Below are 13,309 nucleotides of genomic sequence, written 5' to 3'. Positions count from 1 at the left end.
TTTGTTGAATTTACAGTACACATTTATAGGTTTGTTTAAACACACACCTAGTTAAGCCTTTAAATGTCACTTTTAAGTTGAATACTAGTGTCTTAAAGAATATCTAGTAAAACATTATGTGCTGTCATCACAGCAAAGATAAAAGGAATAGATAAAAGGATTCATATATTTTTACTACTAAAATTCCATGAGTTTTTTCAAGACTGTCATGTAAATTTTTAGAACCTAATATTTCATGTAGTGTCTATGTATATGTGATAAATAGGAAAGAATAATGCATGTTCAAATTTATTATAGCATATCATAAAACACAATTAATTTAGTTTAAACTTATTTTAGTATTGTGTAAAATTTATTTAGATAATACTTACACAGCGAGCATGTGAGAGCATGTTTTTGGCCAAGGACAGAAAAGAATTTAAAAAAGCCAGCCTATATACAAGTATACAGATATTTGTTAAACTAATTTTCATGACTTTTCTTAAACTATGAGTTTTTCTATTTTTCCAAAACTTTTCCATGCCTGGAAAATGTCATGTCAAAATTCCATAATAGACCCGGAACCCTGATAGAAATTAGTTATTAGAATTAGAATTAGTTATTATATTTAGAAAAATGTTTAAACAAATAACTTTTTCCATTAAACAAAAATTGCGGGGAAAAAACAACAACAAAAAAAACAGGGGGGCTAAAAATTTTGACTTGTGTGTATGTATGCAAGTATGCACACACACACACACACACATAAGTGTCTTCTCTTGGATTTTTTCCAGCTGTGGCGGCAGACTTGGTTGGGCCTTTTAAACTAATCTACAAACTACCTATCCTATGGCATTGTTTAATTGTCAAATGTTGTGAGCAGTATTACAAGTCAAGATCGCATTTATGTAATACGAGCGAATCTCTGCTTAGTGCGCCATTTCCTCTCTATTGGAGACATTCATAAATATTCCTAGCCAATCTAACAAATGTTGGAGACATACTCGTTACATAAATGCTCTAAATCACACTTCAGCAGCATTTACTGAAGAGAGCACAAGAAAGTCTGCGCTTGAGCAGTGTATATTTGAGGGTGTGCAAAAAGTTTTGTGCACAAGCAAAAGAAATCGGCGTGCAAGCTATGACATTCGCATGCTCGTTTTACATAAATGCGATCTCGACTTTTGTTATTGAAATATCGTCACAGGTAGTTGGTAGATCTGTGCAATAGGTCTACTGCCACAACTGAAAAAAATGCTATAAGAAACACTGTATATTTGTGCGTGTGTGTGTGTGTATATATATATATATATATATATATATATATATATATATATATATATATGTGTGTGTGTGTGTGTGTGTTTATGTATATAAATATGTACACACACACACACACACACACACACACACACTCACATCAAAACATTAGCTGAATGATTCACAATTTGAAAACGTTTTATCATATGTTCGAATTTAATTTATTTTAGCTATAAATTTAGCTCAAGTGTAAAAACACTTTTTGCAACATTATTAAATAAACTCACATTTTTAATTGTCCCTTTGAGGGTGAGGTACCCCCCTCTTGTATAGAGGTCATGTTCCTCCCCTGTCAGATGCATTGAGGGGGGATGCAGTATTTGAAGGGCGGCGCTGGTAGCAGACTCGGCCAGGTTAAGAGCAGTTCTAAAAATTGTTCTTTTTGCACTAATAAATAAACAATCTTGACATATTTACAGCTAGTAGTGTAGTTTTTAATCACATAGGTTAACCCTTCCTGAAAAGGTGCTTCAGGGGAGTTCCAGGGCACAGTGTAGCTTTTTTCATTGTTCGCGACAACACTTACATGAACAATTCTTTGAGCACCACGGCAAATTTGACCATCTTTGATTGTAAAATCTACACTACTAGCAGTGGTCCTGTGGCCAATGCACTGCATGGTAATGGGCTCAGCACGGAAGTAGGGGAAACTGGATTTTGAAGCCATTCTGTTGGTGAAACAAAAGAACAGGAAAACAGATTTTAGTCAAAATGCAGTTGCCATCGCTACTTGTCAAATTTGTTAAATGAACCAAAAACATAAAAACCTTTCAATAACAATAAACTTTCTTGCTAATGAAACCAGCAAACAAAACTTTTTACTTAAGAAAAAAACTATTTAATTACAGAAATTATTAATCTAAATATTTATCATTACTTATTGTAAGACTGATTTACTTTCGCTTGGCTTCACAGCTGACAGTACGTGCACAGCCGAAAGAGTGAGAGAAACACTAAATAAATATATCTCTGATGTAAATAACTTTACTAAATACTCAAAAATTACATCTAAGGTGGCTGCAAAACATTTGTACAACATTAGAAATGGTTACTTAACTCATTTGCCTTATTTGAATTGGGGTGTCTAATTTTAATGCTTGCAATTATAATTATTCAAGACATTGTCTGTATTTATTCTATTTTCTGTCATTTATTTCTCATTTGTTGTAAAAAAAATTTTTATTTGATGATGCTGACATATTACATATATTATACATATCTAACATTCTTTTAATAGTGCAGTACTGTACAAAAAATGTCAGCAACATATTTTACCTGCCACGTGGCACCTGAATACAATAAAAGTAAACCAAACAGTGATTTAAACTTCAACCTATTGACAAGCAACAGTTTAAAACAGTGTCATAATAACTAAAAAATATTGTTAAAAATTAAATTATGTTTTGTTTCTCGCATATAGTTATACATTTATGTGATGTGGGTAAAAGGTGTTTAAATCCAGCTACCACCGCTAGTATATTTCAAACCTAAAAGCTTGTCAAAGCACTGGTAAATGCATTATTAGCATTTATTTTGAGAAACTGTGAATAATATGAGGATCACAATCCCAGTGATTCACTCTTAAATATTTTACCAATTGAATTAATCTTAATTTCTATAGAACTTTTTACGATGTAAATTATGCAACAGCAGTTTATCATACACTACTAGTCACAAATTTGGGGTCAGTACGACTTTTAAATATTTTGAAAAAAGCTTATCCTGCTCATCAAAGCTGCATTTATTTTATCAAAAACAGTACACATTGTAAAATGTTACTGCAGTATAAAATAACACTTCAAAAGTAGTTTATAATTTAATTAATTTATTCCGGTGATTTTAAAGATTCAGCTTTATTACTCTAGTCTCTAAGATATCACTCTAATATTAATATTAGTATTAATGGTAATAAAATCAATAATGACTGGAGTAATAGTTTCATTTAAAACTGCATACAATAACAAAGCAGTTATTTAAATATTTTTAAATAAATATTTAACTTTATTTTTTTTTTACATTTAATAAATGTTATTGGTGAACAGAATAATTGACTGTCAGAAAAACTGACCCCAAACTAGGAACCGGTAATGTAGATGAAGAGAACAAAAAGCCACAAACACTGATAACACCACTACACACACAAAATTATAATAAAAGGTAAATTATTGGAGGTTTATGTTCTGTTTCTTTTAGATGCAACTATTAAATAAGAAATATGTAACAAATTAACACAACTGTACAGAGAAAACAGAATTCACCTCAAATACAAGCAAGCAGCACACGACTCAGGAACAATTCTGGAGAATAAAAACAAAAAAAGGTTATGAAAACATTGATCAAAACCAAAAACACACACACACAAAACACATATACTATATGGTAATCTTAATATAAGATGCAAAAGCGATTATGCCAGGAACAGTTGTGGAGATTTATATATATATATATATATATATATATATATATATATATATATATATATATATATGTATGTGTGTGTGTGTGTGTGTGTGTGTGTGTATATATATATATATATATATATATATATATATATATATATATATATATATATAAATCTCTATATAAATATATATATATATATATATATATATATATATATATATATATATATATATATATATATATATATAAATAAATACATATATATGTATTAAAGGCTCTGAAAAAGATTAAACGGGACTTCAGCGCTTGACGGGGACTGCGGTCATGCCATCTGCGATTCAGAGAGAGACGGTCAAGCAATCTCTGCTTTTAATTGCAGTGCGCGTCAACTCGGTGTTTCGCGGTAGATTAAAGACGCGTGTGTTTAATGCACAGCAGTTTTAAAATCTTGTTTCACTTTTATTCGCGTAAATGATTTCAAATGAGAGATAATAAAAAATCGTCACTTTTATTCATATTTGGGTACATAATAACCATGACTTTGTATGTAGTCTGTGCTATTATTTCTTTGCTTTGCTGTAAATGTGTTTTATTTGCGAGTTTAAAACAAAATTAATAGTATTAAAGTCATTACAAGGCTGTCATATCTATTCACATTCCTTTTCATTTTCACAACCTACTATTTAGGTGTTTACTGTGTAACTATGTTTTATTGGTTTATTTGTGTTTTACTGTGAATATTTCCCCTTTTTTCATGTGGAATGTTGCTAAATTAATGGGAAAAAAATCATTATTGTGCAAATGTTTATTTTTCCTACTTAAATCACATATAAATATTAACATAACAAAAATCATGTAAAACACTTACTTTTTACTGTATGGTCATATTAGAAAAATCATAAAAAATTAAAATCAAATTGTTTTCTGTCAACTCCACCAGATACTTGTTCTACATGTCCTGATGTACCACTGTGTCCACTTTTCATATCATATTACTGTTGCATATTTTAATAATAACACGCTACAATCATGGAAAATACAGTGTTTTTATTGTACAGTCATAGAAAATATCAATTTGAATGAATGAACAGTAATTTCACAATATTTTTTTTTACATTTTTACCTATTTTCTAGTGTGAATGAACATTTATTGTTGAAATTACCACACTTTCCAAACATATTCAAATGGCCTCAGACAGATGTATACTATTACTGTGTGTGTGCGTGTGTACGTGTGCGTGTGTGTATGTGAGAGTATGTGTGCGTGAGTGAGTGAGTGAAAGCTGGAAAGATAACAGTACTTTTGTGTAATTCCATTCATTATATATTATATATATTATTTATATTGTTCTGCATTATACTATGCATACCTATGGGCGTTTGTGTAAGGCCAAATATTTGGTATGTTATGCATTTAATGCCGAAACACACACTTCAGTTAGTGCAGATTTCACAGTTCCACTCCTCCATGGTGGTGTTCAAAGCTTTCACTGGGACTGAAACGCAATTGGGGTGGTACCACTTGTTGCAGCTGTTGCACTGCACCATCATCTCTGTGTTGTGTGAGGTTCTGCAGATACATTGAACCTCCACAAAAAGAGAGGTTCTTTCAGGTCTTGCTTTTGTTTTTTTGGTATTTAAATACCGAAGCCGTTTTGTTCGTCAACGGTCTGTAAAGCGTTTGTCTCATATTGCTCTCCTGGAACTTGCACTCCTCTGGTTTGACTCCATCACATAATGCTTTAGCAAAGGCCAAAGCAAATAATCCGCAAGTGCTGGTTGACTGCTGCATTTGAACATCAGGCTCTCTGACAACAAATTGGGATGCATGTGGGCGGATAAGCCAGAATAATTTCTGTGCTGTCTGCTCGGAGATGTTTGTGTCCAGGCTGTTATAAATGCAAACCTCGTTGGGACCTCAGAAAACATTGCTTGCAGTTATCCAGTGGTTGTCATTTACAATCATTATTTGAACAAACGGTGCACTGTAAACCCAAATGCTCAAAATAATTTAATTGATTGAGTTGTAAAAACTCAATTTTCTAAAGTAGTTCTACTAACTTAAATAGTTTAAGTTTGTTTAACTTTTTTATAGGTTTTGAGTGAATTGAACTTATTATTTTTGATTAATTGGAACAACTTGCTCATTAAGTAAGTTATAATTTAACTTTACTTGTTAATGTCAATGTCAATTGTATTTATATAGCACTATTAAACAAAACAAAAGGTTGACAATGTGCTGCAAAATACAAATCACAAAGAGAAATATATAAAATAAGACTTTTTTGTAGTTTCAACACGCTATCTACGTATGAAATTAGTAATATTTGTGTGTGTGTGTGTGTGGTTAAGCAATTGTTTTGTCATTTTTTAATTAAATTATATACATATAAACAGGCTAAAATAAACAGAACAGCTGGTTTAATGTAAGCCCAAAATAGAATATTCTATTAGATATAATATATCTATTATTATTACAGGCAGTAAAATATGCCGCTGATGTTTCTGTGACATTTTATTGGCTCACGAGGTTCACGTGCTCCAAGTTCAGCGTGAGACTTTTGCGACATTGTGGGAACGCACAATGCTTCACTTTTGGCGCCACGAAATACTGCAGTGAGTGAGGAGAATTTCAGCTTCAAGCTTTCGGCAGTTATCAGCACCTCTGGTGTCACGGTAAGTGTTACATGCATTATAAACATGGTCTTATTTTGTAAAAAGTTAGACAAATCTTTAAATAGCGTTCACCAGTTACGTATATTCATATTCAAAAGTTACGGATGTCTCGCGACGAATAACTGATGAAATGGGCCTGATATAAATACCCATCGAAGCATATGTTACACATTACATTAGCTAACTTCTATATACATTTTGAACGAATTGTAGTCTATATTTCCACTTGCACGACATTAGGCGCTTAGATTGTAACTGACACGCGATTTAAAAATAAGCATCTAGTGTTGCCAGATGTAACTTGACTGATTCCAGCCTCAAAACCCGCTGAAATTCCTGCCCAGAAATCTGGAGGCTATCATATGCTGCTCCGAGTTAAGGACCGGGAGGTGGTATCTGGGGCTGAGGGGAACGTCGTTGCAAAAACGGCCAATGTTTCTTGACCCGTCTATGTCATTTTTACCCGCACAGTATTTAAAACCGTCTAAGTAATTGTGCGGGGAAACCGCTCAATCTGGCAACACTGTATCCGTCAGGCTTTAGCTGTGTCCTATGCCGAGTTCAGACTGCATGATTTTCAAACTATTCGTGTCACAGATGTTTTCACACTGCATGACTACCTGGGCTAGCGTTTCGTCGCTGCTTTGTTTACACTGCAAGATGGTTCGGCGACATAGACATTCACATTGCATGACTTTACTATAGGGAGAATCGCCGACAACTTCGTCCAAACTATGTCTCACAGCCAAAAATATGTAGTATATCTTTTGTTATTAACGACATAATGAGAAATTTCTTTCTGTATAAAACGTCAAACAGACACGGTTGCTCCTGAGTCCTGTCAAACCTCCACGAGTTTTTCCTCCATTTCGTGGGTCCAAATAAACCGAAAAAGCGCGCTTTTAACTTCTCCCCCAGCCTCCCGTTGGCCTGCAGCAGGTATACACACACGCACACACAAGTGAAAGCTGCTCTCTCATTGGCTGTAGGCGATCACTGATGGTATTTTCAGTCAAAACTCAATTCACACGGCATGATTTGAATCGCCGACAGCTCCAGATATTTAGCATGCCAAATATCTCACAGGCATCGGCGACTCATCGGCGATTCTCTCAGATCGCGTCTTTGATCGTTCATACTGTGTGATTGTCACTCACGTGCACGAGCAGCGATTTAACTGAGATTTCAGGCATTTGTCGGCGATTTCTCAAAACCTGTCGGCGAGCCAAAATCGGGGCTAAAATCACGTAGTCTGAACTAGGCATTGGTTCAGAGGCTGCGCCCTCCGAAGGATGTAGACTTCAAAGGTGAGTGCCTCTTTAGTAAGACATGTCAGTCTATTTTTAAACGTGTTTAGATATCAAAGTCAAATAAACCCAATTCATACATTTAATCCAGAGTTTTCCTTTTAAAAACGTCCTGCCGTTATCAGCGAGCAATGAATCTTGGGATGTTCGAGGCCGCGAAGGATCCACCGGTTGTATACTTCGTTACCTGGGAAGTGAAGGACACATTTTTGAGGCTGCGTTTGAATTAAAAAAAAAAAATGAAACAGCCTTTGGCGCGCCACGAACACGCATCGCACTTCCAATGCATCATTCGGCGGATGCAGCCTCTGAAATGAGACAGCTTTTGTCTGCTGTGTTAAAAACGATATAACTTGGAAAACATACTTTCCACAATGTGTTGGTCTGCCATTGATACAAACTGGGGACTTGAAGAGCAAGTGTCATTGTAGAAATGTGTCTAAACAGTTTAATATATTTTAAGTCTAGTATGGAAAAATAATATATAACTGTTGCACTTTAGTTTTGACTGATGACATCTGTTTAGAGATAAAACAGTGATGTAGTCCACAACAATCACATTCCGGCTTAACATTTAACAGCCACAACTGTCTATTATATAGTAGTCCCCTTTTTGTTTGGGGTTACATCAACATAAATAACTTTTCAATTTAATTTAATGATTTAAAAACTCCTAAAGGCTTTACATATTTCATTACTGGATAAATATACACTATCTAACATTAATCTCGTTTTTTTTTTAGGTTGTTGGCTTAAGATGGAATCTGAGGTAATGGGGTAACACTTTTTTCTGTTATTGCTTTCTTGATAACATATACCACATTCAGGGGCTAGTTTCTTTGAGGGGGTAGTAGATTAACCAGGTTCACATAATGAATATGGCTGTGTTCCCTGTCTGTCATTGTTTTAAGATTTAGGTGTATGCAGAGTTCCAACGGAAAACCAGAACCTGCCCAACATATTCTACTCTGAGCTTGACCAACACCTTCCTAGCCTAATGACCCTGTTCCGATAGAAGGCAGCCAGAACCGGGAAGATATCAGATACTTTAAATGAAATCCTAAGAATCCATGATGAACAGGTAAAACTATTGTTGTGCATTTTATAGGCTAAAACTTTATTAAAAGATTAAAAGTTTGAAAAATTTGATGATTCAAATGAACTTTGAACACTAAACCACTAAAACATTTTGAACCCTTTTTTTTGTATTTGTCTGGTTTTGTATATCTGATTATATTGTTTAACATTTACAGTTCAATTATATACAGTTTTCTTTTTATCGTTATAGGAGTTCCATGATGTGCACATCAAGTGTGTCACTGTTGTTCATGCTCTGTGTATCTATGTGAGGAAATCACTGGGTTTTTAAGGACCTGCATGGTGAGTATTTAAAAAAACATTACATTACCACACCAAACAGTTCTTATACATACATGCATATATACATTCATTCATTTTCTTTTTGGCTTAGTCCCTTTATTAATCTGGGGTCACCTCAGCAGAATGAACCGCCAACTTAGACAGCATATGTTTTACACAGCGGATACCCTTCCAGCTGCAACCCATCACTGGAAAACATCCATACACACTCATACACTATAGACAATTTAGCCTACCCAATTCACCTGTATCGCATGTCCTTGGACTGTGGGGGAAACTGGAGCACCCGGAGGAAACCCACACGAATGCGGGGAGAACATGCAAACTCCACACAGAAACACCAGCTGACCCAGGAGAGGCTCGAACCAGCGACCATCTTGCTGTGAGGCCACATCGCTGCCTACTGCGCCATTGCGTCGCCATACTTACATGCATACAGTACATTACTCTTATTCTGTCTTTCCAACCAAATAGTTTGTGCGATTTATTTTCTTTGACCTCACTGTAAAATTATTTTAGTACTAAATTGCTTTAAGCAAAACTAAGCGTTTTCTTTTCTTTTTTTTTTTTAGCATAGTATCAAGTTATTGCAACTTTTGTTTACTGTTTGCTAGGCTGACTTGACCAATCTTCTGTTTTTGCTTTAACATCTATTTTATCTTACAGGACACTGATGAGCTGATTTTCTGATGAGCCAGAGCTTACAGATGTTGCAGTGGCCCTCCTCGCAGTCGTCAAAGAAAATGACATAAGTTCAGTTCTCTTTCAACCTGTGAAAAACTTGTCATCGAGAGTAAGATTTTGAGCAGCCTCTCCAGATTCTTCCTGGTATTGTTTGGACTGATCTATGCACTTACACCTCAACTATCACAAAGGACTGGCCAACACTTTTGAATTCATTCAAAAGATTTTACTTTGTCTTGACAAGGGTAAACTGTCACCCAAGTTACAGAGTCTCAAAAATGATTTGATGCGAATGTAGGCCTGGCAATTCCTCGAGTTTTATGTAATTTGTTTTTGTGAAAATACTGGTTAAAAGGTTTCTGCATTTTTTTCTCACAATGTGCATTTATTAATGTTATTTGTCATTAATGCAGCTCTTGTTTTTAAGAGTTAAGTACAGCTGGGTAGTACTTTGTAACCATATAGGTAATTTAGTTTTAAATGGTTCATGTTTTTGTAAAAGTTCATGCAGGTTCGTGAATTTTTAATGTCAGAGGTGTGGTCTTCAATCTGCTTTTCAGGTTTTATCCTTTTAAATTAGCACTGCAGTGTCAAATTTAGTTTTGATTATTGTTTTTTTAAATGTTATTCTACTTGTACAATACAAGTTACTGGTACTTAAAACAAAAAGACAAAGACAATAATAAATATTGAGTTGATTCAACTTAAAATGGTTCTTTGTGTACTTATTTTTTTATGTAATGTTAACTTAATGCCATGAAATTTTAAGCAAAATTTTAAGTTACTGTAACTTAAAATATTTAAATTGGTTTCATAACAAGTTTTAATTTAACTGTAATGAAAACGTCTAAGTAGCATGTAATCAAAATATTTGTTTTGAAAACTTAATTTTTTAAGTTCATGAACTTAAAAATTGAGGCAACGAGTTACATCGTTACTGTAAACCCATATTTGGGTTTACAGTGTAGTAGATAACAGTGCTGTGCTAAATTTTAGAGTTTAGTTTGTGTGTGTGAATAGTAATTTATTTATTTTGTATTGCTGCAATTATAATCGAGTGCTTAATTTTACAATTTTAAATAGATTTTATTGATAATTACATTTTTAATACTAACACTACTTTCATTATACGTATTGCTGCATTTGTAGGTAGTGTAATATTAATTGTATGATTTAAATGTGAAATTAGTGTAAGGTTATGTTGTTGCTTTATAAATTTTTGTTTTGTGTCACAAAAGTATGTTGTGTTTTTCTGTTTTAGGTGAACATCAAAGTCAAGGTGTTGCAGTTAAATGAAGCCAGAGATGCATACACCCGCAGTAGTCAAAAAATGATGACCAGGTCTTATAAGGTTGCCGATGCGACAGACAGCATGTCCCTGACTGTATGGGGTGGGGAAGTACTTAATGTTGCAAAATGGTACACCCTCACTAATGTGTCAGTGCGGAAAAGCCGAAATTCGAACCAGTGACCCAGCGACCTTCTTGCTGTGAGGCGACAGCACTACCTACTGCGCCACTGCCTCGCCTACTCTACAATTATATTTTTTATTCTGGCAAGAATAATAGCAAAAGAAACTTTTAATTATTTTGCCCAATCAACAATTGACAAATTATTGTCTGGCTAGTTTTTGTCCTCTACCTTTGAGCTGAAAATGCAATAATGGTCCAACAAACCTGTCCATTATCACTAATAAAACCTAGAAATTGGGCATCAGTATACTGTAAGCCGACAGGTTCATATTTTCTTTTCCAGTTATCAAAGACTTAATTTGTTACTTAATTTTTGTTACATTGTTTTAACTTCAAAAATATACATCAGTGTAAAACCTACAAATGGTGGAAAAACATATTCTGTAGTAATAAAACCACCTGGGTCTCCACTTTTGCCATGGCCTTTTTTTTGTTGTAACAAACTTATCCCCTAGGTTTTTCCAAACTTTTTAACAAAACACTTCCTTTCCACGGCTGTTACTATTTCTAGCCAAGAATTATTGGTCATCTGGTTATCTCTATGGTGATCATGCATGGTCGGATCGTTAAGATGCCTGTACAGTCGTACTGTTTCAGACAAAATCCCTTCAAAGTGACTCCTATTCAACTCAAATCAAACGCGGCGCCGCATGAACTCTTCACCCAAAATCATGTCACGCGCTTCCAAAGTGAACCTCCGCAAACACGGCAATGACGTCACATATACCGCGCACACTGAGCTATGGCATGCTGGTCTTATTTGTACTTTTAATACCGCAAATTACATTAGGACTAGTGAAATAAAGAACTACACCACCACGAAACCAAGTGTTACGTCCCTTCCCCTTTTTGGTCTAGGGTTGGGGAAGGAAAATAACAAAGAAAATTAAAATTTAGAATTTGAGAAAAAAGGAGACCAAATTAATGAATTGTGTATAAATTAAATAAACAAATATTGAGGGAACACTTCAATCCTGCCTCAGAAATGTGAAACAACCACAAGAGTAAACTTATTTTATTATTTGGTTCTTAAACAATAAATGAAGCATAAATCTTCAGGAGAAGGATTAACCAAAACAACAAACAAAACAGGTCTAGCTCAGGAGGAGTACTAAATAACCTAATTTCAGGTAAAAGAAAAGAAACAACACAGGCTTTCCTCAACTCCCTTACTATCAATAAACACAGTCAAACAATTACAAAAATAAAAATGGCACCCTCTCCCTACAGCTTAAATTTTAATATCAAAAAGTCAGACAAAGAAACAATACAATTACCTTTTACGTACCACACACAAAAGAATATATGTATTTAAATAACAACTAAGAAAACAGACACACTGCCTGTAAAATTCCACAATGCAAAAACAAACAAGTTTCTTAACACACAGAAACTAAAATTTAACTCACTAGCCCATTAAACTCCTTTTTACAACCAACCAGATCAACACCCACAACGTATGATCACAACAATCACGAGTCTGGAGCACTGCTTTTGTAGCAGCGCATTACTGCAGCACGCTCCAATGATGAGCACCACCTGGGCCCAATCAGCTCTACCTAGTGAGCAGGCAGAGAGACACAGTGAAAGTAAAAGAGAAAACACACAACATAACCACTCCCAATGGGCAGTAAACACACAAACAAACATCAATAATAATAAATACATCCAAGGGATGTAACACCAAGCAACAACAAAAAATTATTTAAATGAGCAGGAGTAGCATTACATGGACATCGGAAAAATAAGACCTGTGCAAGCATATTTAAGACCTAGAACAGCGAATTTAAGACTTTAAGGCCTAAAATTTAAATGTTTATATTTTAGACCTTTTAAGACCCCACGGAAACCCTGTGTAAGCCAGATGGCATAGCAGAGGGCAGGTTTCATTCACTTATTGTATGCGCTTTTTGGATATGCAAATAAAAACGGTTGATGGAAATGCTATAATGCGAATATTTTTCGAAAATGTGTGTGAATGTACAAAACAGCAGGCTAAGCACATTGTAAAACATCTAAAGTGTTGTTTTGGTCATTCTAAACCGCCTCAACCATTTCAGTATTGTTATAATATTAATATTTTAATGA

The 13,309-nt window shown here is 34.4% G+C and overlaps 1 protein-coding gene and 1 long non-coding RNA gene across 2 annotated transcripts in view; one reads left to right on the top strand and one right to left on the bottom strand.

The window, feature by feature from the left end:
- The window catches only part of LOC137491346 (uncharacterized), a 45,544-nt gene that overhangs the window by 27,341 nt on the left and 4,894 nt on the right, over nt 1–13,309 (bottom strand). The gene's annotated exons all lie outside the window — the stretch shown is intronic.
- On the top strand, nt 6,403–10,979 carry LOC141381924 (uncharacterized). Its single transcript, XR_012402832.1, has 4 exons — nt 6,403–8,454; nt 8,597–8,766; nt 8,974–9,065; nt 9,732–10,979. It is a non-coding gene; the product is annotated as an uncharacterized lncRNA (long non-coding RNA).

The sequence above is a fragment of the Danio rerio genome, chromosome 4 (genome assembly GCF_049306965.1).
Source record: "Danio rerio strain Tuebingen ecotype United States chromosome 4, GRCz12tu, whole genome shotgun sequence".
Lineage (NCBI taxonomy): Eukaryota > Metazoa > Chordata > Actinopteri > Cypriniformes > Danionidae > Danio > Danio rerio.
The sequence above is the reverse complement of the archived record's forward strand: the minus strand, read 5'-3'. Positions and strand labels throughout refer to the sequence as shown.